The sequence below is a fragment of the Palaemon carinicauda genome, chromosome 31 (genome assembly GCF_036898095.1).
Source record: "Palaemon carinicauda isolate YSFRI2023 chromosome 31, ASM3689809v2, whole genome shotgun sequence".
Lineage (NCBI taxonomy): Eukaryota > Metazoa > Arthropoda > Malacostraca > Decapoda > Palaemonidae > Palaemon > Palaemon carinicauda.
Window position 1 is genome coordinate 58,350,520 of NC_090755.1, and position 25,000 is coordinate 58,375,519.

General features: G+C 34.2%; 1 protein-coding gene across 1 annotated transcript in view; it reads right to left on the reverse strand.

Moving 5' to 3' along the window:
• The window catches only part of LOC137624986 (adhesion G-protein coupled receptor D1-like), a 50,255-nt gene extending 31,933 nt beyond the window's left edge, over positions 1-18,322 (reverse strand). Inside the window, exon 1 of the mRNA XM_068355920.1 lies at positions 18,131-18,322. The gene's annotated coding sequence lies outside the window, so the exon portion shown is untranslated. The remainder of the gene's footprint in view (positions 1-18,130) is intronic.
• Positions 18,323-25,000: the final 6,678 nt, after the last annotated feature.

Sequence of the window (25,000 nt, forward strand, 5' to 3'; positions counted from 1 at the left end):
TCTCTCTCTCTCTCTCTCTCTCTATGTATATAATATATATATGTATATATATATATATATATATATATATATATATATATATATGTGTGTGTGTGTGTGTGTGTGTGTGTATACATTTATCTCATGTAATAGCACAAAGATTTCCTGACATTAACTCCTCACTCTATCTTTCTCTATATCTCTCTCTTTCTCATAGTAATACAAATATTTTGATACTCTCTCTCTCTCTCTCTCTCTCTCTCTCTCTCTCTCTCTCTCTCTCTCTCTCTCTCTCAGAAGACGAAGAAACCAAATATTAACTTACGACCTTTCCTCTAATTGCCATTATACGAAACGCGATATCGTAAAAGCGCACTTGCCTAATGTTCTTAACTTTGTTTCCTTGTTTGTTCCTAGACGCTCTTAGGTTTAAATTTCGAATCTAGTTTTCCAGATGCTTTTTATATACATATGTACACACACACACACACACACACACACACACACATATATATATATATATATATATATATATATATATATATATATATATATATGTATATACAGTATATATGAATATACTTGTATATATTTGTTTGTGTTTTATGTATGTATGCGGTATACATACGTATATATACTTATATATGCATATACAAGTATCTCCACAATATAATATAGTACAAGTGTCTGCCTATACATTTTATATATATATATATATATATATATATATATATGCATATATATACATACATACATACATATATATAATCAGTATATGTATTATGAATATATTCGGTCGCGCTCAGCTCTTTTCGTTCCTCGGGTAGGGGGAGATAGAGTAGTGGAACCCTGGTGTGAGGGGTGCGTGTACGTGTGTGCGTATATCTACACTATTATATATATATATTTATATATATATGTATATATATATATATATATATATATATATATATATATATATATATATATATATATATATGTATATATAAAGGCCTCAGCTAACGTTTATTCCGGTTAGGGTTGAATGCATATTTTTGGCGGTGGTTTAAACTGTTCTTAGAATAATTCACATATCCAAATGAAAATTCCATACAGGGAATGATGGGAAACATACTTTCGCTGCTCTTTTCAAATTCCATGGTATTATCTACAATTGCAAAGACACAGCTATAATTTAACCGTCTTAAATATGCTGTTAAATGTAGTAACATTATGGTGCGAGTGTAAGATTAAATTGTTCTGGTTGTCATGCTATCAATGCAACAACCATCACACCAGTCACGTATGCTTAGGTTAAGATTTGTGGAAACCGGTATTTTCAATAATAGGCTATTTCATTTATTCTGGTTGGGGGGGGGGGCGGTGATTGAAGTTTAACCCAAACCCCTGAAGAAAGATTCCGTTGTTACTTGAGCCGAATCAGATGGGAACTATCCTTTAACTAGCTAGATAATACTACATTGGGTCCTTCTCTCTGGTTACGGTTCATTTTCCCATTGCCTACACATACACCGAATAGTGTGGCCTATTCTTTACATATTCTCCTCTGTCCTCGTACACTTGACAACACTGGAATTACCAAACAATTCTTCTTCACCCAAGTGGTTACTGCACTGTAATTGTTCAATGGCTACTTTCCTCTTGGTAAGGGTAGAAGAGACTCTTTAGCTTGCTGCTATGGTAAGCAGCTCTTCTAGGAGAAGGACACTCCAAAATCAAACCATTGTTCTCTAGTCGTGGGTAATGCCGTAGCCTCTGTACCATGGTCTTCTACTGTTTTGGGTTAGAGTTCTCTTGCTAGAGGCCACACTCGGCCACACTATTATATCTTATTATTCTTCCCCTTGTTTTGATAAAGTTTTGTTTATAGATTATATAGGTGTTGTTACTCTTCTTAAAATATTGTGTTCTTCTATGTTTCCTTTCCTCACTAGACTATTTTCCCTGTTAGAGCCCCTGGACTTATTGCATCCTGCTTTTACAACTAGGATTGTAGCTTAGCAAATAATAATGATAATAATAATAATGATAATAATAATAATAATAATAATAACGAATGGGTCCTCAACAGGACTTTTATTCCGGAGAAAAATCCTTTTGAAATCCTTTTGAAATTTGACAGAATAGCTTTTCACATCCGGATATTCTGTTAACGAGGAGGGCTTCGTGGATATATTCACATCCGGATTGTTATACAAGAAGGTAAAACCATTATGATTATTCGCGCGATGATAACGGTTATTAATAAGTCGAGAATAATGAGAGCGTTATGAAATTGGCAATTAGCAACTGAATAGTTCAATTCTATTTACTCGGTAAAAGAAAGTCGAACATGGTCGTTATCCATCAGCTGATTGCATCCATCTGTCCCCCGTCCGTAAAATAAGTCTATTTAAACAGAATTAGGTTACGACAAAGGATCCATATAGCTCATAGAATTTCAGTAATTGGTAAAGACTTGAGGAACACTATTAGGAGGAAAAGACCTTTTATATATCGTTTTTTGTGTAAGGTTGTTATGCCATATCAAGCACATAGAATTTCAGTAATTGGTAAAGACTTGAGGAACACTATTAGGAGGAAAAGACCTTTTATATATCGTTTTTGTGTAAGGTTGTTATGCCATAACAAGCACATAGAATTTCAGTAATTGGTAAAGACTTGAGGAACACTATTAGGAGGAAAAGACCTTTTATATATCGTTTTTGTGTAAGGTTGTTATGCCATATCAAGCAAAGAATTTCAGTAATTGGTAAAGACTTGAGGAACACTATTAGGAGGAAAAGACCTTTTATATATCGTTTTTGTGTAAGGTTGTTATGCCATAACAAGCACATAGAATTTCAGTAATTGGTAAAGACTTGAGGAACACTATTAGGAGGAAAAGACCTTTTATATATCGTTTTTGTGTAAGGTTGTTATGCCATAACAAGCACATAGAATTTCAGTAATTGGTAAAGACTTGAGGAACACTATTAGGAGGAAAAGACCTTTTATATATCGTTTTTGTGTAAGGTTGTTATGCCATATCAAGCAAAGAATTTCAGTAATTGGTAAAGACTTGAGGAACACTATTAGGAGGAAAAGACCTTTTATATATCGTTTTTGTGTAAGGTTGTTATGCCATAACAAGCACATAGAATTTCAGTAATTGGTAAAGACTTGAGGAACACTATTAGGAGGAAAAGACCTTTTATATATCGTTTTTGTGTAAGGTTGTTATGCCATAACAAGCACATAGAATTTCAGTAATTGGTAAAGACTTGAGGAACACTATTAGGAGGAAAAGACCTTTTATATATCGTTTTTGTGTAAGGTTGTTATGCCATAACAAGCACATAGAATTTCAGTAATTGGTAAAGACTTGAGGAACACTATTAGGAGGAAAAGACCTTTTATATATCGTTTTTGTGTAAGGTTGTTATGCCATAACAAGCACATAGAATTTCAGTAATTGGTAAAGACTTGAGGAACACTATTAGGAGGAAAAGACCTTTTATATATCGTTTTTGTGTAAGGTTGTTATGCCATAACAAGCACATAGAATTTCATAGAATTTCAGTAATTGGTAAAGACTTGAGGAACACTATTAGAAGGGAAGACCTTTATATATCGTTTTTGTGTAAGGTTGTTATGCCATAACAAGCACATAGAATTTCAGTAATTGGTAAAGACTTGAGGAACACTATTAGAAGGGAAAGACCTTTCATATATCGTTTTTGTGTAAGGTTGTTATGCCATATCAAGCACATAGAATTTCAGTAATTGAGAAAGACTTGAGGAACACTATTAGAAAGAAAAGACCTTTTATATATCGTTTTTGTGTAAGGTTGTTATGCCATATCAAGCACATAGAATTTCAGTAATTGGTAAAGACTTGAGGAACACTATTAGGAGGAAAAGACCTTTTTATATATCGTTTTTTGTGTAAGGTTGTTATGCCATATCAAGCACATAGAATTTCAGTAATTGAGAAAGACTTGAGGAACACTATTAGAAAGAAAAGACCTTTTATATATCGTTTTTGTGTAAGGTTGTTATGCCATATCAAGCACATAGAATTTCAGTAATTGGTAAAGACTTGAGGAACACTATTAGGAGGAAAAGACCTTTTATATATCGTTTTTGTGTAAGGTTGTTATGCCATATCAAGCACATAGAATTTCAGTAATTGAGAAAGACTTGAGGAACACTATTAGGAGGAAAAGACCTTTTATATATCGTTTTTGTGTAAGGTTGTTATGCCATATCAAGCACATAGAATTTCAGTAATTGAGAAAGACTTGAGGAACACTATTAGGAGGAAAAGACCTTTTATATATCGTTTTTGTGTAAGGTTGTTATGCCATATCAAGCACATAGAATTTCAGTAATTGGTAAAGACTTGAGGAACACTGTTAGAAGGGAAAGACCTTTCAATATATCGTTTTTGTGTAAGGTTGTTATGCCATAACAAGCACATAGAATTTCAGTAATTGGTAAAGACTTGAGGAACACTATTAGGAGGAAAAGACCTTTTATATATCGTTTTTGTGTAAGGTTGTTATGCCATATCAAGCACATAGAATTTCAGTAATTGGTAAAGACTTGAGGAACACTGTTAGAAGGGAAAGACCTTTCAATATATCGTTTTTGTGTAAGGTTGTTATGCCATATCAAGCACATAGAATTTCAGTAATTGGTAAAGACTTGAGGAACACTGTTAGAAGGGAAAGACCTTTTATATATCGTTTTTGTGTAAGGTTGTTATGCCATAACAAGCACATAGAATTTCAGTAATTGAGAAAGACTTGAGGAACACTGTTAGAAGGGAAAGACCTTTTATATATCGTTTTTGTGTAAGGTTGTTATGCCATATCAAGCACATAGAATTTCAGTAATTGGTAAAGACTTGAGGAACACTATTAGGAGGAAAAGACCTTTTATATATAGTTTTTGTGTAAGGTTGTTATGCCATAACAAGCACATAGAATTTCAGTAATTGGTAAAGACTTGAGGAACACTGTTAGAAGGGAAAGACCTTTCAATATATCGTTTTTGTGTAAGGTTGTTATGCCATATCAAGCACATAGACTTTCAGTAATTGGTAAAGACTTGAGGAACACTGTTAGAAGGGAAAGACCTTTCAATATATCGTTTTTGTGTAAGGTTGTTATACCATATCAAGCACATAGACTTTCAGTAATTGGTAAAGACTTGAGGAACACTGTTAGAAGGGAAAGACCTTTCAATATATCGTTTTGTGTAAGGTTGTTATGCCATATCAGTTCTTTATGTATAACAATGGCTCTATGTCCGAAGAGGTGTGACACCAGTATTGAAATAATTCTAATAAAACGTGTTTCTCTTAATGAAAGGAAGTTTCACAAAATTAAGAATAGGAAAGGATTGCCCATTTTATGCCTGCAAGCTCTATAAAAGTCATCTTTGTATCTTGATTTAAAGTAAATTAGAAGAGGAAACTATCGTATTTGTCGTTGTTTCAGAAGTGGTTCTCTCTCATAATAACAGAAGTAGCATTAAAATCCTATAAAAGTAATTTGTAAAATGAATACGAAGAAAGCTGGAACAATTCAGTAGCCAAGATAAAGAAAGAGTACTTCAGGAAGTCCTATAAGTTAATGAACAGCGTTTAAAAGTCTTACTTTTAAGGATTTACCCTGAAATTATTTACATTTTTGTTTGTGAATAAAGTATTATAGAAATTTATGTATCTCTCTGGAGATGGACTTTCCTTGCGAAAATACATAAATATGTGAAGTCCCAATAATAATAATAATAATAATGATAATAATAATAATAATAATAATAATAATCATCCTTCTAAATGTAGCTTGCGGAAGTATGTAGAAAACTACATAGCATTAAGAATAAAATAAAATATTATAAAAATATTTATATAATGTGTAGAGGATATCCCTAAAATTCGTAATAGGATCACAAATAAGAGGCAGTGCATAAAACCTTTTAGAGCAGGATGTAACTATCCGGAAAAGGATCTTTTGAAAATCTTTTCCAGAAACAACAAAAGGAATAGTTTGGCAAAGATAGCGAGTTCTCCTTACTGCTGTAATGGAAAAATAAAAGTTCGATCTTTATGATTAACAGATAATTTACAGCGAAGTATTTTAAGATAAACCAAGAAAAAAATGGTTTTGTTGTACTCAGAATTATTGCGACTAAGGCCTATTTAAGCATTTGTTTTTAATTTTCAGCTGTTTTTATTGTACCAGAATTATCACTATTAAAACTTATTCACACCTTTGTTTTTAATTCCTATCTTGTTTTCTTGTTACGAGAAATATCACTATCAAGAACTATTAGATCCGTTGATTTTAATGATAAGTTGGTTTAATTGTCTTCTGAAATATCACTAATATATCCCGTTTAATACTCAAACCTATATCATTGTTTGTTTTTAATTAACAGCTGGTTTTCTTGCAACAAAAATTATCTAAACCTTTTTTTTTTTTTAATTATGTACGCAGCAATGAAAGCAAGAAATGCGCGCGAAGATTTAAGTCAATTTCACACCATAAATAGTCCCACCAAAATGTTTCAGCCATCATTAACATTGCTCGCATATTGATTTGCATAAATGGGTCTGGGATCACAGCTGAAAATAACGAGATGTAGCGAGGTGTTAAGGGTGCTCTACGCTTTGAAGAAAACAGGGATATTCAAGAGTATACCGGGGCGGTGCCATTGCCAGGCATTCGTTTACTACACTTGAAAATTTGCCGTAAAGAATGGTAAATGCCTGGTATGATGTATTCCAGGATTTTTACCGTTTTAAAAACTTATATATTGACGTAAAGGAGCGATATTACGGTCACCAACCTTTAAAAGATAATAACAAAGTAAGGTAAAATTACATTCGCCTGTATTTTACTTAAATACGGATGAGAACAGTATATTTTTACGTAGAATTTCTTAATAAAATTACGATTTTTTTAGAAGTGTTTATGTTTATCAAAACCAGGTGGTACAGTTGGCTTCATTGATTCTGATACATTTCAAGGAAAGCTAGAGAGACGTTTGTGTACCGGAATTAATGAAGCCAAGTGTACTTAGATTGGTGTTCAATGAGAGTGCTTTTGGCTTTATTTAAAAAAAAAAAAATAAAAAACCCTAGGCCTCAGGAAGTGCCACATATGCTTGTTTTCCGGCTTTTTAATGCAGATAAATCAGGTCTTTGGATAATATCACATAAACATGATTTAGGTTATATTTCATTGTTTACCAAGAATCATAGTTATGGTATCACACAAGGGTATCTTATGGTATTTTTGAGTGGCCATTCTGCACTTGAATCACAAGATTTTTATGGTCTTAAACAATCATAAAATGTTTGTGGTATCTGGCATTTTATCACTGATAGCTTAGGTTTTAACTCAATTTAATGCTAGTACACTTCCAAGCATTTTTCCCACAAATAACTTAGGTCCCAACCCAGTGGCATTTTCTTACGTATAACTGATGTTTTAAATCAATTTAATGCAAGTGCACTTTCTGGTTCTGGCATTTTCTCACAAGTAGCTGTTGTGTTAACCCAATTTCATGCAAGTGCACTTTGTTTCTGCCATTTTCTCACTGGTAGCTGATATTTCAATCCAATTTCATGCAAGTGCACTTTCTATAACTGACATTTTCTCAAAACTAACTGATGTTTTAACCCCATTTAATGCAGTTTCACTTTCTGTTTCTGGAATTTTTTCTAAATTAACTGATATCTTAACCCAATTTCATGAAAAGCACTTGCTGTATCTAGCATTTACTCACAATTAGCTGATGTTTAATCCAATTTCATGCAAGTGCACTTTTTGTTACTGGCATTTTCTCAAAAGTGACATCTTTTAACCTTATTTCATGCAGTTTCACTTTCTGTTCCTGGCTTTTTCTCAAAATTAACTGATATTTTAATCCAATTTCGCACAAAACCACTTGCTGTATCTAGCATTTTCACACAAGTACTGATGTTTTAAGCCGGATTTCATTCGGTTTCACTTCCTGTTTCTGGCATTTTCTCAAAATTAAATGATATTTTAATCCAAATTCACCCAAAAGCAGTTGTTGTATCTAGCATTTTCTCACAAGTAGCTGATGTTTAAGCCAATTTCATGCAAGTGCATTTACTGTTTCTGGCATTTTCTTAAAAGTAACTGATATTTTTACCAAATTTCACGCAAAAGCACTTTCTCTAGCTATTGTTTTAAGCCAATTTTATGCATGTGCACTTTCTGTTTCGGACATTCTCTTAAAAGCAACTGATATTTTAACTTCATTTCATGCAATTGCACTTTCAGTTTCTGACGTTTTCTCATAAGTAACTGATGTTTTAAGCCAATTTTATGCAAGTGCACTTTCAGTTTCTAGCGTTTTCTCATAAGTGACTGGCGTTTTAACCCAATTTCATGCTAGTACATTTTCTGTTTTTTGGCGTTTTCTAATAAGTAACTGATGTTTTAACCCAATTTCAGGCAAGTGCACTTTTTGTTCCTATCGTTTTCTCATAAGTAACTGATGTTTTAATCCTTTTTCGTGCAAGTGCACTTTCTGTGTTTTATTCTTATCTTTTTCGTTTTCTCATAAGTATATAATGTTTTAACCCAATTTCATGGAAGTGCATTTTCTGTTTCTGACATTTTCTTACAAGTAGCTGAGATCTTGACTCAGTTTTAACCTTGTATGCTTTCTGTCATTTTCTAAGATGACTGAAGTCTCAACCCAACTTAACGTTTTGACCGTTCTTTAATTTTCATACGAATACCTGAGGTCTTGAGCCTGTTTTATACTTATGGGATTTCTACCTTTTTCCTTGCCAATACGTCAGATCTTAACCTGATATCACACAAATACACACTGTTGAAATCCTAGCAAGCTCGTATACTCCCTAGCATTGGTCACAAATAGTTAAATCTGTAACAACAAATAATTCAGGACAGTTGATTGGTAGTAGGAGTTATTAACGCAGTGTGACGTAAGCGAACTCGCTGGCATACTTAAAGGGGCCCATACACGTTCAGAAAAAGCGTCAAAATTTTGCATCAAAATTTTGATGCAAAATTTGAGTGTGTAGGACGTTCTGATGTCAAAATTTTGCTTCAAATCTTTTATTTGACATCAAAACGTCCTACACACACTCAAATTTTGCATCAAAATTTTGACGATTTTTTTTAACGTGTACAGGCTCCTTAACGTTCTTTGCTCTAAAAATATGCTAAGAAGTTTTGATTTCTTCCGCATGGGTGCAGAATTGAAGTTGTGTATGTTGGATGTTATCGTTTCGTTTGTAGGTACAAAGTCGAAGGGACTAATGATTTCTTGAAGCAATGTCACACATGGAAGTAGTTTACTGGGTTTAAACCTCCCCAAAAGTATTGGCTAATATGTGAGTTTGACGGGGTGGTTTTGCAGTACTGAGATCGTGCTGCTAGTATTACGCCACCTTTAAGTAACACGGTAGGAAACATTAAAAAAGCTGGGGAGAGTATTGCGGTTTTTTAAAGAATATGTTTTTTCTGTAAGCCGAAGAGCAGTTTACTGTTGTTTTTACGACTTTGTTAATAGTAAAGCTTTTAACTACTACTGCATGCATTAACATTTTGAAAGTACGGATGCAGTGTTTACAAAAATAAGCAATATTACTTTTTTTTTTTTTTTTTTTTTTTGCAAGAATTTCCGTTTAGTAACAGCAATTCAAAATTGAAAAAAAACTACTAAACTTTTGATACAGTCACACATCATGAATAACAGCGTAATAATGGTAAAGTTTAACAAATTAATGTTCATTACTGTGAATGAACTTTTGCAGGATGTTTAGTAAATTGCCTTGTTCGCTACTAAACTTTTGATACAGTCACAAATCATGAATAACACCGTAATAATGGTAAAGTCTAACAAATTAAGGTTCATTACTGTGAATGAACTTTTGCAGGATGTTTAGTAAATTGCCTTGTTCGCTTTAATATATGTAGCGAGCACCCATTGTCAATGAAGTCTTTGCTCAAGGTAATTAAGAAAATTTAGGCCGGGAGCACACTAGCGACTCTGTGGCGCCACAAAGCCACAGCATCGTGTGGCGGGGATGTGGTCTCCCATAAATTTCCATTGTTTTCAAGTTTTGCCGCGCAAACTAGCGACTGTGGCTCTCTGTCGCTCATCCCCGCCACAGGCGTGGCGTGGCTCTGAAAACAATGGAAACCTATGGGAGACCACATCTCCGCCACACGATGCTGTGGCTTTGTGGCGCCACAGAGTCGCTAGTGTGCTCCCGGCCTAAGGAACAAAAAAGAAGAAAAACAGGCACTTAATCTCATAGATATCGTCACTAAACTTTGTATTTAAATTGAAAAACTGATCCCTAAACCTTGCAGTCAAAGGTTGATTGATTTCCACAGACTAAAAGTGTAAGATTAGGTAGCCTGATCGGTGTTGCAAGAATAAGGTATGGATGGAAGATGCCAATTGCAAATGGGAGGAAATAATGAATACTGTTTAGATGGTTGGTTTTGCACAAGTTATGTATTAGGTGAAAAAAAATTATAGAGAAATTTTAAATAATATACTGTAGAAATGTTAGCCCAGAATGGACCACGGTCTTTTGGGGATGGTTCAGTCATGTAGAGAGAAGGGAGAAATATAGGCTCATGACAAATGTAAATGGTATGTACATCAAGTAAGAAAAAAATGATAAAGAAATTCAAAATGATACACTGTAGAAATGTTATCACAAGATGGACCACGGTATTTTGGGGGTAGTTCAGTCAAGTAGAGAGAATGGAGAAATATAGGCTCATGACAAATGTAAATGCTATGTACATCAAATAAAAAAAAATGATAAAGAAATTTAAAATAATATACAGTATAAAAGTTAGCAGAAGATGGACGATGGTATTTTGGGGATGGTTCTGTCATGTAGAGAGAATGGAGAAATATAGGCTCTTTTATATTTATAGTAGCTAAGAGAAAACACGCACTGACCACATATATACCCATATAGCATATCTCTGAGCCAGTCCATGTCAGAGGGAGAGAGAGAGAGAGCTCATGACAAATGTAAATGGTATGTACATTGAGAAAAAGAATGATAAAGAAATTTAAAATAATATGCAGTAAAGGTGTTAGCAAAGGATGGACGACGCTATTTTTGGGATGGTTCACTCATGTAGAGAGAATGGAGAACTGTAGTTTCATAACAAATGTAAGTAACCTGGAAGTTGTGGGAGAAGATAGAGGTGTTAAAGAAAAGTTATAGATTTAAAAGAAAGTTGATATGATGCGTAGTGTTGTGAGGCTATGTTAATGTTCAACTTGCTGCAATTTGTGGAAGTAATGCAAAATGGTAGACGCTATGGTTTTCTGGACGGAAGAGTTGAGGGGGTGTCATTAATCTAATATTCTCTTGTTCAAGGACGAGTTTGTTTACCGACTATGGTTCGATCCAAATATGAGGTAGAAATTTATATATTATTTGAACACGATTTTTTTTTTTATTTTATCATATATTTGACTCGCTGTTGGTAATCCGAGTTGAACGCTATTAACCCTTTCATTGCCAGTGGTGAATTCAATAAAGTTGAATACTATTAACCCTTTCATTGCCAGTGGTGAAATCAATAAAGCTTCTTGTGTAGCAAAATCTTTCAAGACCACACAAACCCTAGTTTGTTGGTACTTATTTGAAAATTTTTATAAAGGCCTTTCCAATGAATACTAACTCGATATTGTTTGGGTGATTTTAAAAGATGCTTCTCCATTCTAAATTTTTTAAGTCACCAATGGCGGTGAAAGGGTTAACTGGGTCACCTTGTGGACTGGTATTATTATTATTATTATTATTATTATTAAATGTTAAGCTACAACCCTACTTGGAAAAGCAGGATGCTATAAGCCCAGGGGCCCCAACAGGGAAAATAGCCCAGTGAGGAAAGGAAATAAAGAAAAATAGAATATTTTTAGTAACATTAAAATAAATATCTCCTATAAAAGCTATAAAAACTCTAACAAAACAAGAGGAAGAGAAACTAGATAGAAGTAAGTTAGGTAAGTTAGGTAAAACTCTCTGGTATGAAAAAGGTTCCAATTTCTTTATAGCATCCGGAGGCATGATTAATGGCTCCTTTGCCTTTTTATTTGTGATGTAGATTTTTTTTATATATACATATATACAGTATTATATATATATATATATATATATATACATATATATATATTATATATATATTATATATATGTATATATATATTATATATTATATATTATATATTATATATATATATATATATATATATATATATATAACTTGCGTCAATAGGCTTAGGAGAAGATAATGATGATGAAGTACTATTTAGTATTTTCTTTTTACGTTAAAAAGGGTTCCACAATGCATATTTTTGTAAATGACAGCACATTTTCAAAAGCACACATAATTATATAATAGTATTTTACCATTGTGAAACTTTTTTTAGCATATATATACACATACACACACACACACATATATATATATATATATATATATATATATATATATATATATATATACTGTATATATAGATCATAATATACATTTATATTATTTGCACATATACTATATATATATATATTGTACATACACAGACATATATCCACAAACACATATTATTATTATTATTATTATTATTATTATTATTATTTAAGCCCAGGGGCTCAACAGGGAAAATAGCCCAATGAAGAAAGAAAACAAGATAAAATGAAATATTTTAAGAACAGTAACATTAAGATAAATAGAGTCAAAAGACCCCGTAACTCCAGCGATAGTATCTCAACGGGTGGCTGGTGGCCTGGCCAACCTACTACCTTATGAAGCAACTGTCTTTTTCTCTGTCATATGGATTATCCTGCTTACCGTGAAATCCTCAACTGAAGTTTACTGTAAATATCTGAAGCTGACTTTGTGATTTCAGGTAATAATCATACTCAGGTAAATCTGCCTTACCTGGGTACATATGCAAATTAGGTCAATTACAGTCGAGTGAAAATATTAATTAATCTAATTTGCTGTAATCCCTATCATGTGAATGGCAATTTGGTAATAATCTGCTTGACCCTGGATTTCCATCATTAATTGATTATCCTAATGTTAATTATTAATAAATATTCATTTATACTTATACATCTCGTTGATAGGTGATTTAGATTATCATCTCAATTATAAGAGGGTATTCGGACAAACGAACACATTTTAATACATCGTATTATAGGAGTTTTATTCCAGCTGTGACCAGATTGTGGTATGACACATTTTAATACATAGTATTATAGGAGTTTTATTCCAGCTGTGACCAGATTGTGGTATGATTTTCCTAATCTGGCAATAAAACCTTCAGAACTTCAGAAGTTAAAACTTGCAGCGAATGGTTTCAGGTTGAACAGGTTGACATAAGGCTCTCTTCATAGTTTATATATGACAGATCTGTTTTAACGTTAATGCTGATCTTGAAATAAAATATTTTATCTTTTTTTTTCTATTCCTTACTTCTTGTATAGTTTATTTATTTCCTTTCCTCATTGCTCTATTTTTCCCTGTTGGAGCCCTTGTACTTTTCGCATCCTTCTTTTCCAACTAGGGTTGTAGCTTACTTAATAATAATAATAATAATAATAATAATAATAATAATAATAATAATAATTATAATGAAGAACAGCCAAAGGTTAATGAAAAGAATATAGTGCTAAGGTTATGGTGGCCTATTGAAAATGTCAAACTCGATAGTTTCTGATAACGTCAGCAATCTCACCTTCCATGTGAGCTAAAGATATGGGGTTTAGGAGAGCCTATTGGTCTAACTGCTGACTCATCAGCAGCCATTGCCTGGCCCTTCCTGATCCCAGCTTGGGTGGAGAGCATGGTTGGGGGCTGATCATATGGATGAATGTTCAGTCTCTAGGACTTGATCCTGCTAGGGAACTATCATTGTCCTTTGCCCCTGCCATGCATGGGCGGTCTTTAAACCTCGTAAAGGCAGGGAGGGGGGGGGGGGGAGAAAGATGTATGGGGGAAGGAAGGTTATGATATCCAAAAATCTTTGATTGCGGATAAAATAAGGTTGCATGGTACAATCTTTGTTGGAGTGGTCAACGTGCTTTTGATGAGCATTCTCTGTATGTGTAAAGTGACTTATTATTATTATTATTGTTATTATTATTATTATTATTATTATTATTATTAGTATTACTTGCTAAGCTATAACCCTAGTTAGAAAAGCAGGATGCTATAAGCCCAGGAGCCCCAAGAGCGAAAATACCCCAGTGTGGAAAGGAAGCAAGGGAAAATGAAATATTTCAAGAACAATAACATTAAGATAAATATTTCCTCTATAAACTATAAAAACTTCAACAAAACAAGAAGAGATATTAGATAGAATAGTGTGCCCCAGTGTACCCTCAAACAAGAAAACTATAACCCAAGACAGTGGAAGACCATGGTACAGAGGCTATGGTACTATTCAAGATTAGAGTACAATGGTTTGATTTTGAAGTGTCCTTCTCCTAGAAGAGCTGCTTGCCATAGCTTAAGGTTTAAGGTTTAAAGGTCGCTCATGAATGGCAGAGGCAAGAGACAGTGACATTGCCCTAGCAAGCAGGGCAATGCCCTAGACCTAGAGAGTGGCCACATATGATCAGCGCCCATGCCCCCTCTCCACCCAAGCTAGGACTAGGGAGGGTCAGACAATGGCTGCTGATGACTTATTACATAGACGTTTAGGCTCCCCAAAGCCCCCAACCTTAGCTCACAAGGATGGTAAGGTTGCAAACACTAAAGGCACTAACGAGTCTGAGCGGGACTCAAACCCCTGTCTGGCAAACACCAGGCAGAGACGTTACCATTCAGGACACAACAACCCTTAGGCCGGGAGCACACTAGCGACTCTGTGGCGCCACAAAGCCACAGCATCGTGTGGCGGGGATGTGGTCTCCCATAGGTTTCCATTGTTTTCAAAGCCACGCCACGCCTGTGGCGGGGATGAGCGACAGAGAGCCACAGTCGCTTGCCACAGTCGCTAGTTTGCGCGGCAAAACTTGAAAACAATGGAAACCTATGGGAGACCACATCCCCGCCACACGATGCTGTGGCTTTGTGGCGCCACAGCGTCGCTAGTGTGCTCCCGGCCTTACCAAGAGGAAAGTGGCCACTGAACATTTACAGTACAGTAATTAGCCGCTTGAGCGAAGAAGTATTGTAGTAATCTGTGTTGTCAGGTGTATAAGGAAAGAGGAGAATGTGAAAGAATAGGCCGGATTATTCGGTGTATGTGTAGGCAAAGAAAAATGAGCCGTTTCCAGAGAGAGAGATCCATTATAGTACTATCTGGTCAGTCCAATGATCCAATAACTCTCTATCGGTAGTGTCTCAACGAGTGGCTGATGTTGTAGAAGTTTTACTGCATAAGGACTACATTCACTAATCACCAGTTAGGTTAAATGATGAATTTAGCTGTGAGATCTTTTGTTCTTCGAAGTAATTCCAGTTGGAAAAAATAATTAAAGAACACACACGTCTCCTCTATATTAAAGGGCAACGTCACTGGATATATATATATATATATATATATATATATATATATATATAAATAGATAGATATATATATCTATATATATATATATATATATATATATATATATATATATAGATAGATCTATCTATCTATCTATCTATCTATATATACATATATATATATATATATATATATATATATATATATATATATATATCTTAACCTTCCAGCTCAGTGGCATTGCCATACGTATGTCTACTTCGTCTCTCCATCCATCGAGTAGTGGTGAGAGGGAGTAGTCATACCCTGGTGAGAGGGGTACCCCGAGAGGCACACTCATAAACCATAATTTCCCCAAATATATTGTGTTATTATGTACTCATTAGTATACGCGATCCGTCTAAAATTACGGCTAAATATTAAGATAGATATGAACGCACTCGTGCGCCCACACACACACACAGGTGCAATCCTCCCCACCTCCTCCCCCCGTTCCTAACTACCTCACGGCAGTTTGATCGTTTCCGGGTGGTTGCCGCTCTGCATGACAGGATATATATATATATATATATATATATATATATATATATATATATATATATATATATATATATATATATATTATATATATTATATATATATATATATATATATATATATATATATATATATATATATATATATATATATATACCGCATGTTCTAGCAAACTTATTACTATGATATATTGCCAAAAATATCCTATTTTATATGTTAGCATCCACGATTTCTTCCACATTAGTGTTCCTGACAAGAAATCAATATATAAACTGTTCGAGATAAACATCACCTTGTCCTTCACCCTTAAGTGAATGCCGTTCCTTTTTACGTCGTGAGAAAGATAAAAAACATGAAATACAGTTTGTTCGAGTCGGCTTTTTCAACTGGGAATTAGTGAGTATTTTTAACCCTGACTCCAGGTTCAACATCTCAATTGGGGTGGATACTACCAGCTCAGTTTCTGTTAGAAATCTTGACGTATTAAGTAGACATTGACGATTCCTTAGCTAGGAGGACAGTGCACTATAGATTTACCATACTATATGTACATATGATCACTGCCCAAGCCCACATCTCCACCCAAGTTAGGACCAGGGAGAGCCAGGGAATGGCTGATTTACCATACTATATATACATATGATCACTGCCCAAGCCCACATCTCCACCCAAGTTAGGACCAGGGAGAGCCAGGGAATGGCTGATTTACCATACTATATATACATATGATCACTGCCCAAGCCCACATCTCCACCCAAGTTAGGACTAGGGAGAGCCAGGGAATGGCTGCTTAGGACTCAGCAGCTAGATCTATAGGCTCCCCCAAATCCACTATCATTGGGTCATATAAATAAAGTACATATAATTTCACAGGAATCTACAAAAAAAAAAAAAAAAAAAAAAAAAAATGGTACTGTCAGTTCTATTGTTAAACTACTGAAAATTGGATGAAACTCCAAGGCAGGAAAATTGCAGTACATTAGGCATTAGATGTAATTTTCACTCAAACTGAGAAGTACTGATACGTGTTATCCTGTAAGTTTTCACAAGGTTTTCTGGGATGGGGCTGTAAGTTCAACCTCTTTTTTTTTTTTTTTTTTTTTTTTTTTTTTTTTTTTTTTTTTGTGTGTAAGTTCAGTCTTTGGAACGCTGTGTGATAGAGCAGTTAGCTGTCCTTGGTCCCTGTAGATCATTAGCAACACTATGAACCTAGTATATCAAAGATAACCACCTAATGGTCTGAACTACTAAGTCAGAAGCCGGTCTAAAATAAAGTTTCTATACGTTCTCTTGACAGATAATTTCACAGGCCATAAACCATGCATTTTTTTTTTTACCTTCATGATAACTATTGCAGTTGTCTAGCTACCTGGAGTTCTCTTGCTTGAAGATACACTCGGGCACTCTATTCTCTCTTATTTCTCTTCCTCTTGTTTTGTTAGGTTTTGTAGTTTATATAGAAGATATTTATTTCAATGTTACTGTTCTTAAGATCATTTAATGTTCTACCTTGTTTCCCTTCCTCACTGGGCTATTTTCCCTGTTGGGGCCCCTGGGCTATTATGGCATCCTGCTTTTTCATCTAGGGATGTAGCTTAGCAATTAATAATAATAATAATAATAATAATAATAATAATAATAATAATAATAATAACTTGGTCAATTGAGTTTGCCCCCCCCCCCCCCCTTCCTAATTTTCCATATCCTTATCCCCAACTAGGCCCACTTGGTAATTTATTGTTCTCATTGTTATAAAGGCTTTTATTATTATTATTATTATTATTATTATTATTATTATTATTATTAGGGGCGGTTGCTAACCCATTGGAACTTCGTCCTCTGGATCCAACCAGCATAGCCATACAACTACCAGGTATTTAGTTCACAGCTGGGTTTTGTAACGGACTCGGCCTACAAACCTGGATTCTCTCAACTGGTAGACACTGGTAGACAATAATATTCGCTACTGATCCTTCACGAGGTCTATGAATATATATATCTCATTTACATATTAATGGTTTTTTTTTTATTATATTTTACGTTTTATTTTTCAAAAATTTCAAGACTTCACTTACCCCTTTTGCAATGGACGCCGAGAGCTACATATTCCCGAAGTTAACATTGGCTCACTGGTCACAGTTTTTCCTCGGAAACAAACTTAACATCTGCATCCTTCGGATGCTGGAGGATGTCGTGAGATAGATAAAGGATGGAGATATTGAGACGTTGGTCCGGTGAAGAGGTCGTGAATGCTGTTCAATCCGCCATCCAACCAACCGCGACTCTAATATTTACTTAACCTAACAAACCATGCTCAAGGACTGTGTAGATCGGATGGTTACCAGTTACTAGTTTTTTTTATATTTTTCTAGCAATTCTCCTTATGATTTTATTCATTTGGTTTTATAGTAATGATATAATCATTTATTAGATCGATCAGTTTTCATCAATATTTGTTAATATTAGGTGAGTAACCACTACGAAATGCATTATCAATTCGACGTTCGACAACCTCTCTCCGTTGTTTAAGCAACGTGGACGAATTAGACGATCGTTATTCTAGATTAGAAATCTCGTTTTCTATTCTGTGAGTGAAATATCCTGGCAGCCGTGACTCCAAAATCAATCATAGATTTACTACGAACGTCATAGAATAAGACTTCGATGATCTTATTCAAGAATCTATTAAATTAAAGCAATATATTCCAATCTGTCCCCATCAAAGCGTTCGATAATATAATTATGAAAAAGAGAAAAGGGGAAAATTAGATTATCGAAGTAACCCCATTCGAGCGCAGGCAATACTCGTCCTGAATTTTCGATGGAAAATTAAATAATTCCTGAGCCACATAAAGCCCTTTATTGCAATTTTTGGAACCAACCGGGCCTCGAAAATCCAGTTTGTTTCGATGACGTTAATTACGCAGTTTTGGGATACGAATCAGTTCCAATTACGTCACGCAGTAATTCATATTTCATCATTAAACAGGTCAATAGTGCGCCGAGTCAAAACGGTAGCACGTGGTTGCTAAGGTCACGAAACCAAAACATTTAACCCGCACTTCCATCCCCCCGTTTCCCCATTCCCTATCCTTCTCCTTCCCCTCTTGCTTGAGGGTACACAAGGACACACTTATTCTATCTATTTTATCATGTTTTGTTAAAGTTTTTATAAGTTTATATAGGAAAAAATTATTTTAATGTTGGTACTGTTCTTAAAATATTTTATTTTTACTTGTTTCTTTTCCTCACTGGGGTATTTTCCCTGTTGGGGCCCCTGGGCTTATAGTATCCTGCTTTTCCAACTAGGGTTGTAGCTAAGTATTAATAATAATAATCCCCCTCTGCTCTCGCTTTCCTCACTTCTTTCTCCCTTTCCTTCATTCACCCCCTTCCTACCCCCCTCCCATTTATAACCCCCATTTCCTCCTTCCCCCTACCTCCTTCCCCCTACCTCCTTCCCCTCTACCACATTTTCAAGGATGCCATTCTAAAATGGTTAAGTAGGATTAAGGAATGAGTGGAACTTATTCAAATGTTAAAATTTGAGCGGAAGAATATTTGTGATAAGATTTGACACAATAAACACGAAAAATGGAACGAGAGAGCTGATCGTATCCTTTTAAATCCCTCTATAACTATTTTTATCTATCTTGTCATTTCCGTTAAATTTTCTTATTTCTTTCTGGTTATCTCCAACCCCCCCCCCTTTTTTTTTAAGCGAAGGAAACATACGACTTTGTAATTTGGGAGAATATCAAGGGGTTCACAACTTGTGACCCAAAGTGGATTTAGAAAGGGTTTGCTAGTATGTTATTTATAGTCAAGATGTAGTGATCTGGAGGGAAAAGGGGGAAATATGGTGTAAAAATATTTTTTAGGAAAAGACAAAATTGAAACTCGAGAAAACTAGCTGGAACTATTTTTTTTTTTCAATAAAACAACGAAAGTTAGAACAAACACAACTTGGAAAATATGACGTTTACTTTGGAAAACTATTAGATAAAAAAAAATAAAAAACCTTCAGAAAACGAAAAAAGGTCAAAATGCTGCAGTTTGTTAAAACGGTAGATTTAATTTAATGGAACGGTTTTTTAAAGCAATAATAGCCTCAGAGAATGAAAAATATTTGAAACGACAAAAAACGAAAATTGACGAACTTTTAAATGCTGCTAAGTTCACTATAGGCAGCAATTTAATATAAAATCGTAAAAGCCTTGCATCCTGCCTCCTGATTTAAAAAAAAAAAAAAAAAAAAAAAAAAAAACACGTAAATATACTATGACGTATATATGTTATAAATTGTAAGATAGTAAATGTGTATTTCACAATAAATGAAAAAAAAATCTATAGTAGATCCCAAGTATCTAAATTGTTCTACCTGTTTAACTTAACCTCTTCTTTCATGAATTGCTATCTGTCCATACCTTCTTTGCTGCTCACCATAGCTTTAGTCATATCCACATTTTCCCTCAAGCCACCCCTCTCCGAAGTCTCTTGCTACTCCACAACCCTTTGTCTGTAAGTCTTCCTCATTTTTGCTGGTAATCACTGAATAACTCCCATAACTTCGTTTCTGATCTCTTCACTTAGCGCAATTATGACCACCACAGATAAAAACTGGCTGAATGCCGACCCCTGGTGTAATCCACTACTATCGTCAAAGGTTTCTGTTTTCCCAACTTTTGTCCTTTACTTTAAATGCATTTGTAGTATGCTCAAATTTTAACATTTGAATAAGTTCCACTCATTCCTTAATCCTACTTAACCATTTTAAAATGACATCCTTGAAAATGTGGTAGAAGGGAAGGAGGTAGGGGGGAGGAGGAGATGGGGGTTATACATGGGATGGGGTAGGAAGGGGGTGAATGAGGGAAAGGGAGGAAGAGGAGAGGAAGGCGAGGGCAGAAGGGGATTATTATTATTATTATTACTTACTTACTTACTTACTTACTTACTTTTGTCCTTGTTCTTCTGTACATCATCTCTACCATTCTACCTAACTTCGGAACTATACTCTTCCCCAAGCACCAAAACATCATTTCTCTTGGTATTCTATCATTAAAGCCTTCTCTAAATCTACAAAACCACAGGAGAGCTACTGATTTCCCTCTAGCCTCTATCCCTGTAGTTTCCTTACTGTAAAGACGGCATCCACAGTCCCTCTCTGCCCCTTAAAACCATACCTTCTAATCTTTACAATCTCTCAATGTCTCATTTAGTACCATCTCAAAAATGTTGAGAAACACCATTTTTAGTGGGGATACCTTAGCATGGTGAAAGGGTTTGTGTATAGCCATGATCAGCAAAGCTGTACTAGTAAGGGATACCCATACTAGGTTGGTTTGCTGTGAGCGATTAGACTGAAATCTCCCACCATTGCCATTCCGCGCTGACCAGCGTGGTATTGAAAACTGGCCTGTATATATATATATATATATATATATATATATATATATATATATATATATATATATATATATATATATATATATGTATATATATATGTATATATATATATATATATATATAATTACATATATGTATATATATATATATATATATATATATATATATATATATATATATTTACATTTATGTATATTTATATATATATATATATATATATATATATATATATATATATATATATATATATAGGCAATGTTTAAAGGAAATAAAATAGATTTTTAATAATGATTTAAATGCAAGACAATCGGAAATTACCTGGAGTGTTTTGCATACTACAAATGCATTTAAAGTAAAATAACGAGTAATGCACTGAAATTATGTGCATAATATGAAAATGCGATATTGTTGATCTGGGTACTCTATGCCCTCATCACAACCCTCATTGGTTGTGGTGGCCGATGTGGTAACGTCCCTGACTGGTGAACGCCAGACTGGGGTTCGAGTCCCGCTCAAACTCATTAGTTCCTTTGGTCGCCGCAACCTCTTCCTTCTTCATCCTTGTGAGTTAAGGATGGGGAATTTGGAGAGGCTGTAAGTCCATCTGCTGAGTTATCACCAGCCATTGCCTGGCCCTCCTTGGTCCTAGCTTGTGGAGAGGGGGCTTGGGCGCCGATCATATGTATACAGTATAGGATCTTTCTCCCGGGCATTGTCCCGCTCGATAGGGCAATGTCATTGTCCCTTACCTCTGCCATTCGTAAGCTGCCTTTAAAACCTTTAAACCTTTAATGCAATCTGTGAGATCATGTTAGCCTGCTTGCTTCGACTCTCTCTCTCTCTCTCTCTCTCTCTCTCTCTCTCTCTCTCTCTCTCTCTCTCTCTCTCTCTCTCTCTCTCTCTCTCTCTCTCTCAATTCCAATTCCTTAAATAAACACTAGGTTAACATGAACACTTCTGCGTTTTGGTTTGTGATTTATGAATACATTTTTTTATTCCTGTTAAATACATTAGCAATCAATACATACATTAACATGAAAATGTGACCTTCATGTTACTTCTTATATTACATTTTTAGCTTAATGTATCCCTTTCCTGTTCTCAATAAATTCCTTATGTGTATTTCACATATATATTTTTTTTTTTTTTGTTCTGTAATTATTTAATTTTAAATTTCTCTTAATTTTCATACCTGATTCTGAAGTTCCTGACACTAGTTTTTGCTCCAAAGAAAGTATGAAATGCAGTATTAATGATAATAATAATTATAATGATGATGATGATGATGATGATGATGATTCTTTCTTTGATCTTTTAGCCCAGTGAGGAAAGTAAACAAGGAAAAATAAAATATTTTAAGAACAGTAACAACATTAAACAAATATTTCTTATATAAACTAAAAAGAAAAAAAGGTAACATGTACAGTATATACCGGTATAATCTTGAAAAAGAAAGAAGTAACCTTCGATCAGCCAAATAAAAAAAAAAAAAAAACAATAAATTAGAATATTCTTCAAACAAATCTTGAGAATATACTCGAGAACCATTTGCTTAAATCAAGATTCCTTCAATCCGTTTGTTTTGGGCCTGTGACCCGGGCAACAGTGACGCACAATTGGAGACCTTCGCACGTCGACTCGCGATCACCTGACAGGTAAAGGTTTAAGAGGGGGGAGACGGAATAGGTTGCTAGCGGGGTTGTGAATTGTTGGGGGGGGGGGGGGTTGCCATTGAGAAGTGAAGGAGCGGAGAGTTGGGAGCCAATTAAAAATCAAAATAAAACTTTAGGATTTTTCTATTAATATAGTGATAACATACACCGAAATATGTATATTTGTATGTGTTCACAAAAGCTGTTTTCTCCTTAAATGAGAAGACCACTTAAGGTGTTGGCATTCCAGTTTAAAGGCCGCTCATGATTGGCAGATGCAAGGGTCTGTGATATTGCCGTAGAGACCGATCAACGCCCAAGCCCACTCTACAAGTTAGGACCAGGAAGGGCCAGGCAATGACTGCTGATAACTCGGCAGATAGACATATATATATATATATATATATATATATATATATATATATATATATATGTGTGTGTGTGTGTGTGTGTGAGTGTATATATATATATATATATATATATATATATATATATATATATATATATATATATACTATCATCTCCTATATAATAAATGTGTTCGACTGTATATACATACATACATATATATATATATATGTGTATATATATGTATGTATGGGTGTATATATCTATTTATATCCTGTCACGTCAAGGGGGAAAGTGAGTAATCATACCCTTGTGAGATGGTGTACCCCGAGAGTTACAACTTGAAAACACAATCTTAACGCAAATTGCCAAAGCAGTGGGTCTGAAGTTAGTAAAGGGGGATGTAGTGGGAAGGGTTGAATCTGTGTATGTGCATATTTATTTAGATATTTTGAAGTCATTTTTTTTACGGCTGAGGTACGCTAGGCAGGCAGTTAATTCTAATAGCCAGGCCTTCTCCATCATGAGGCTCAATACTACACAGTATTCTAGAAGTTTTATTCCAGCTGTTACCAAGTTGTGGAATGATCTTCCTAATCGGGTAGTTGAATCAGTAGTACTTCAAAAGTTCAGAGTTGGAGCAAATGTTTTTATGTTGACCAAGCTGACATGAGTCTTTTTATAGTTTATATATGACATATCTGTTTTTGACGTTGTTAATAGTTTATATATGACATATCTATTTTGACGTTGTTACTGTTTTTAGAATGATTTATTGTTAGTTTGTTCCCATCATTTATTTATTTCCTTATTTCCTTTCCTCACTGGGCTATTTTTCCATATTGGAGCCCTTGGGTTTATAGCAATTTGCTTTTTCAGCTAGTGTATTGTAGCTTGGCTATAATAATAATAATAATAATTATATATATATATATATATATATATGTATGTATATATATTTATGTGTATATATACAAATATATGTGTATATATATTTATATATATATATAAATGTATATATATACACATATATATGTATGTATATATATATATATATATATATATATATATATATATATATATATATATATATAAGGGAGAATAGTTTTCGATCTTCCAAGAAAACTTGTGTTATGATGAATTATTGAAAACGTATTTCACTCACTTAACTCCTCTGACACTTAAGAATCTCTAAAAAAAAAAAAAAAACATATCCAGTCATGCGCAAAAACATTTTGATAACACTAGATTTCCCCCATTTAAACTCTCCACGAATACGTCTCACGCATATTCTTGGAAACCGGGTTTATTGATATCAAGGTCTATACATCTGGAACGTGATTGGTATCCACCATCTACTTTCTTATTCTTTAAGTGTTAAACGACAAGCTTGTATTTCATTCTCGAGGTCATATTTTGCTCATACTGTTGTCATGTTTTTTTTTTTTTTTTTTTTTTTTTTTTTTTTTTTTATCATGATGTTATATGATATTTTTTTTTTCGTTTCATCCAGTTCTTGTAATTTTTATACTGTTT